Consider the following 6,223-nt stretch of genomic DNA (forward strand, 5'->3'; position numbering starts at 1 on the left):
AAGCTTTCTTCTGAATCTAACCTGGAGTTTGTCCACATGCCAGCTGCAGGCTCAGGAACAACTGAAGACAATTATGAGAAGTATGGGAGGACTGGAAAGTGGAAAATTTAAATGCTTTGGAAAGGAGAAGATGAGAGCAGACACAAGGACGAGAGGGAGCTAGCAGCCAAGCCCCAGGTCTCAGGGGCATCAGCAGTGCGTCCTACAGCCTTCAGGAGAGGAACAAAAAGGTCAGAGAGGAAAACGACATAGCTCAGAACCAAAGGACAATTTATTATCAGGCTAAAGAGCAAAAGAAAAGTTCACCAGGGGAATATGCTGGAGAAACGGTGATTATGAAGTCACTGGGGAAGACAGAAACATTTTGGCTATAATTCCAATGACTAGAATGAAAGAGTACGTGAAATGCTTTCAGACTGGGGAGATTTATTATTTTGGAAAAAGCAGCTCAAGGAAAAACAAAGGCAGAATTCCTGCCTGATTTTTGACGTAGTGCCACTAGTAGGACAAAGTTCAATTTCCATATTCTTCAGAAAAGAAATGGACCTTGAAAAGGACATAGTGGTGATTCTGAGGATACTTCCAGCTTCAGGGGAGCTGAGGAGCATGCTGCTAGTAAAGATTAAGTTTCAGTTTTAGGTACACTGACATTTGAAATTAACAAAAAGGAAAAGGTAAAAAAAGGGAAAGGAAAACCCTGGAACTGACAAAGAAAAAATTACTTTTCTATTAAATGTCCTAGACAAAAAAAGACGAGTAATATTCTGGGCAATCTTACCAAGTTTACAAAATGTTTAGTTCAGTTTGGACTTGAAATTTGTAAATGTTTACCTAAAATTTAAAGATGCATCAGGAATAGGTTATACACTGTCACTGACAATACAGGAGTGACTTTCCGTCATTCCTGAGGCCTTGGTGCTGCTCTTTCTAACGTGGCTTCAGCTCTGCCAAAAGCTTCTTATCTTCTTTCCCAAAGAAATGCCAAGTTTTGCAACCAGCTCTGACTTCTGAACTGCTAGCACCTCTGACAGGGTCATATGTCACTGGAGTTTCTTCAACATCCAGATAGGGAAAGGAGAGGAACAGGGAGGCAGATACAGTGTCTGCTCTCCGAATCGCAGATTTTGACAAATGCTTTGCATCTCATATTGTTCTCTGTTTCTTGGATGTGAAGGTAGGGACTGTGTTCTCTGTAAGCTAGGGTCCCTACTTGACACCCAGTCATTGACTCAGGGCTGCACTGTGTATATAGGATGGGGAAATAATCTTTAGACAGTCAAGAAAACACACACTGCATGCAGATGAAATTCTTTGCAACGTAAAATGAGAACTGTCCTCTTCTGTAGAAGGGGCACCATGCCTACTTCACAGGGTGGCTTTGAGGAGTCAATGAGATAAGTAATTTCTTGTATTCTCTGTTAAAAAGAAAGCGATCAATCCCTGAGTGGGACTCAGCGTCGATTTCAAGTTCTGTTTCTTAGCATCTTTCAATTTTCCCACTAGCTGTGATCATTCATTTGGTGGAGACTCACACATCCTCTACTATGTGCCAGGCCTTTAGAAAACAGCCAAATCTAGAAATAGTAAACAATAAGATGTTTTAGCCCATTCCGTGGTGGAAGACAGGCAGCCTGCAGGTCAGCTCTAGCTCTTCCATATGTTCTCATCCAATATTTAAAAAAATTTTGAGCTAATATTTAAAAATTAGGGGATTCCACATAAAAACCCAGATATCCAGCTTCCCTTGGAAAGTCAGACGATATGGCCACACGAAGCCAGTATTCCCAGCCACTCCTGCCTGGCAACAGTAGACGACAAGGAGCTGAGACAGAGTAGCGGTTGCCTGCCACTCCCCGCCAGGCCCCCTGCTCACCAGGACCAGTGAAAAATGAACATGAAGGGCCCTGTGTTCAAGAAGTATTAAGGAGTTCAAGAAGACAACAGCAGAAGATTAAACCAAGTGTGAGGCCCTTCTGAGCAGGGAGGGGGACCCTGTACAAAGGGGGCAGGTCACATGCCCATGAAGCTAGTCCTGCTCTCCACCCCCTCAGTCAAACAGGAATGATATTTATCTAAGTGTTCTGTCATTCATTCAGCAATCAAGCCAGCATTTATAACAAGCCAGACACCATACCCCTGAAATCGGAGGTACGAAAACTAGGGCAGTGGATGGAGCCTGGCACAGCTGAGCTGAGAGCCACTAGGATCTCTCTCCTCCCTTATTACGGCTGGATCCAGACCAGAAACACTAAGCGCGAGTTAATCCAACTAAAATTAAACTGCTCCCAACAATACAGATTGGCCTGAGCCCTTTTGTTGGCATCACAGGAGCCTCGATCACAATTCTGAGTCACAGCTCACAAGCGCTAATGAATAAGTCCCGTCGGCTGTGCAGACAGTGGGCCCAGAAGTGAAGGGCTGGCCTAGGAGAGATTTGAACATGAACCTGACCATCTGGCTCTCTGCGACTCACTTTGATCACAAAATGAATTGCAACAAACTGAAGAGCACATGGCTAGAGTTAATTGTCTCATCTGTAACCTGAACCTACTTTTAAGCAGTTATTATTACCCTCAATCAGGTGGAAACGTTTCCTACCATCACTGCAGAGTACATTTTCCTGAGGAACTGTAATGGATCATTAAATTCCATATCTGAATAACAATACTTTGCACTCTTGCAGTGCCTTTCATCCAGGGACTTCAAGGCAGTTTGCAAATAATTAAGCCCCTCGCACAGCAGCCAGAGGTGAGCAACTGGAAGGGACTTGCCTGAAGACACTGAGTCGAAGGCATAATTCAATAGAGAATAAATGGCTTCCTCCCAGGCACTAGTAATACTGAAAAGTGAATTAGGGGGGTCCTGATTCCCTCCTTCTCTTTCGCCTTATTCCTTCTTCTCTATGGCAGATCCTCACATGGAACATACAAAGAACTGACAAGTAACTAACATGTGCCTTCATAATTTCACTAAGAGTTCAGACATACACTCACATGAGGAGAATGTTTTTCCATACATATAATCCTGGCATATACAATACGAATTGACATTTCAATCCACCTGCAGAATCGACATACACCAGAAGAATTAACTCAACACATTTACGATTACCAAACAGCAAAGCTAAAGCCTTTCAAAATCCGAAATGAAAATATTGCTCTGCATAAATAACGTATGCTCTAACAAAAGTACTTTATTCCGTGGTTGGTGTATTCCATTTCTGGGACCCTCATTTGAATGATATTCAAGTTTCAGGTACAGCAAATAGGATGGCAGTGGGCAATCGATGCATTTTTTTTAAACCAGAATACTAGAAGGGAAAAACATTTCAGCCACTCAAAGTTTTGCGGTGAAATTATAAACTCCTGAAAAACTGATTTTATAATGGAAATGCTGACAGACCTTTCACTGCAGCAGTTTGAATGCAACGCTGTAATTTAGCGATCGCTCTTACAGACTAAAGACTAATTCTAACAAGATGTCATTTTGACTCACTTTTATTATTAACTGCAAGAATGAAAAATGCCGTTTACTCGAGAGCTGCTGGAGGGGGCTGCAGGGTGGGGCAATCTCACATTTTAAGCCAGACGCCGGCTGCCTTACCAAAATAGCCCTCTCCACCGAAAGAGTGGCAGCCTTTCACGCTCAGCTTCTTTCATGTCAGCCAGAGCCTTCGCAGCTCGACATGCCTTTCCTACGTTACATTTTAATGATCTGAGAAAACCGTTATCAGAGTTAACATCTCTAATTTTACTCTAAACAGACAAAAGCAAAATATCTCATTAGGCATTATCTCCGCCAAGGTTCCCACTAGGCAGGAAAGGATTTTTATCTAAAGTAATTACCCTTTTTAGTTAAATACACTCAACAGATGAAATCTACACAGAGTGAGAGACTGCAGCACTAGACGGCGAAGGTGAAAACCGAGGAACGCCGCGTCTCGCCACCCGCGCCGGGAGTCTGCGGCTCCGTCGGGGGTGGGGCGCCCTCATCCCTCTCGTTTCCCAGGGGCCACGGATCGCGGCGACCGCGGTGACCCGGCGGGCGAGCTGTGAGGCGCACCTTCTCCGGCCACAGACAAAACCATCAGGACAGCGGCTGCGCCGGAACTTCCCCCAAGTTGTCAAACTCGCCTACACTCGAGAGGGTGCTGGGGATACCCCGAGCGCCCACGACCCCCGAATCCAGGGTTGCCCAGTCCCTTTCACACACATACACCCGGCCCTCCCCGTTCCTTCCACGGTCCGAGTTCCTGCAAATCGTCGGCCAGACCGAGGTCGCCGAGATGCTCACTCGAGTCCCCTCTCGCGGGCAGCTGGGGTAGTCCATGAGCGCCGCCCGCCGCCCTCTCCATCGGCGCTGGGCTCCTGAGTACCCACGGGCGAGAGAACTGCGAGACTCACAGGGCGCCTCGGCATGGGGAAGTGGAGAGGTGTCCCCTGGATAAACTCCCCCCCAAAGTGGAGCTTCTGGGGCTTGGAGACTGAAGTGTGGGGAGGGAAAAGAGGGTGTGTGCATATGTGTATATTGCACTTTGATTTCAGGCAGACTCCTGTGGGGAGGGAAGTGCAAGGTTTCCCTCTCTGAACGCGTGAGTCCTTCGGTTTGAGCTCCCAGGGACGCATTCCGATAACTCGGTCATTGGCTAGTGGGGATTCCACCCAGCGCGCAACCCGAGGTCCGCGCTGCGAGGCCCCCAGCCTGCCTCTTCCTGGGACCCTGAACTTGGGCTCTGATGCCCCGCCAGTAGCGGTGGTCCCGGCTACCCGGCGGCGACTGACAGCTGAGCGCAAAGGCGCGGCGGCCGCGGCCCTAGTGGAGCAGCCCCGGGCGCGGACGCCGCGGGCAGGGAGGAGGCCGCCCGGCCTGGCGCGGGGATCGCGGGGACCGGGGCGCCCGGGTCTCGCGGGTCCGGGAGCAGGGCCGTGGGTCTGACAGCTGCTCCGGCTCGCGCGGACACGCGCCTCCCTCCAGCCCGCCCTCCCCACGCCTGACTTATTACCCTCTGCTCCTCCTCCCCCTGCTGTTCCAAAACACCCGTCGACGCGAGCGAAATACACTGCCGCCTCGCCGCTGTAAACAGCCAGGCGAGAGAGCGCACATTCGCCGCGGCGCGTCGGCCGGCTCGGCTCCCACCCCCTTCCCGTTCCTAGAAAATGCCATAAAAGCGGCCAGGGCGCTCGGCTGGCGGCTGCACACCGGGCAGCCGCGGCTCCCTTGCCGCTCCGCTTCCCCACGCCTCCCCGCCTGCCCCGCGCACCCGCGCCCCCCGCAAACTTGCCCCGCCGCCCCGCCCGGCGCCGGGGCCCGGGGCCGGGGACTCACCTCGCCGAGAAGTTTGCGTCCTTTTCCGCCTCCTCTTCCCCGCGTCTTCCCAGCCCGCAGCCCCCTCCCGGCAGCCGGCGCGGTGGGCGGTTCGGGGGTCACCGAAAGCTCGCGGAGAGGACGCGCATCACATGGCAGCCGGTTCCCAGCCCCCTGAGTGTGCCGAGGAGGGGGAGGGGAAGGGTCGAGGGCAGGCCGAGGAGAAAGCGAGAGCCCGGCGGCGGCGGCGGCGGCGGCGGCGGGAGTGGGCAGGCGGGGTGGCGAGGGCGGCGGCGAGCGCAGCCCCGGCGTGCACGGTCGCTGCTGCTGCTGCTGCTGAGGCGGCGGCTGCTCGGCGCTGTTTGCTCCTCGCCGCGCGGCTCGCGCTCTCCCCGGAACGCCCACACTCTCAATCGCTACATTGTTGACATTCGGCGCTGACGTCACCCACTCCCCATTCACAATAACTTTACGGGAGCCGGGCAGCGCACCTCCCCGGCCGCTGGGGCGCCGTACGCCCGGCGACTAGCGTAAGCCGCTCCGCGAATGGCGCTCCGGGCGCTGGGGCGGGGGGCGGGGGCGGGCGCGCGCTCCGCCGACTCGCGGGAGGGGGCGCGCCTCACGCCGCCGCCGCTCTGCCCGCTTTGTGCGGCCGCGCGGCTGCGAGGGCACCCTGCTCCGGGCCGCGCTGACAGCCTGGCGGGGTCCGGCCTTGCACGGGTCTCGCAGGGGCCTTGAAAGACGAGGGCTGGGGGCTAGTGGAGCGGGGGGGAGTGGTGAGAGCTGGTGTGGCACGTGGGGAGCGGGGCAGAGCCCAGGGCACTACGTCCAGGAAGGGGAGCAGGACCTCGAAGCCTGGGATTCCTGGGTTGTCTAGCGTTTCCCAGGAGGAGCAGGAAAAGATGCTCCTTGGGCCGCC

The 6,223-nt window shown here is 53.0% G+C and overlaps 1 protein-coding gene across 1 annotated transcript in view; it reads right to left on the reverse strand.

Annotated features, from left to right (window-relative positions):
- BACH2 (BACH transcriptional regulator 2) overlaps window positions 1-5,744 on the reverse strand; it is a 331,444-nt gene extending 325,700 nt beyond the window's left edge. The window contains exon 1 of the mRNA XM_004422127.3: window positions 5,326-5,744. The gene's annotated coding sequence lies outside the window, so the exon portion shown is untranslated. The remainder of the gene's footprint in view (window positions 1-5,325) is intronic.
- Window positions 5,745-6,223: the final 479 nt, after the last annotated feature.

Source organism: Ceratotherium simum, chromosome 19 (assembly GCF_057802395.1).
Source record: "Ceratotherium simum simum isolate JZ-2026a chromosome 19, ASM5780239v1, whole genome shotgun sequence".
NCBI classification, from domain to species: Eukaryota; Metazoa; Chordata; class Mammalia; order Perissodactyla; family Rhinocerotidae; genus Ceratotherium; species Ceratotherium simum.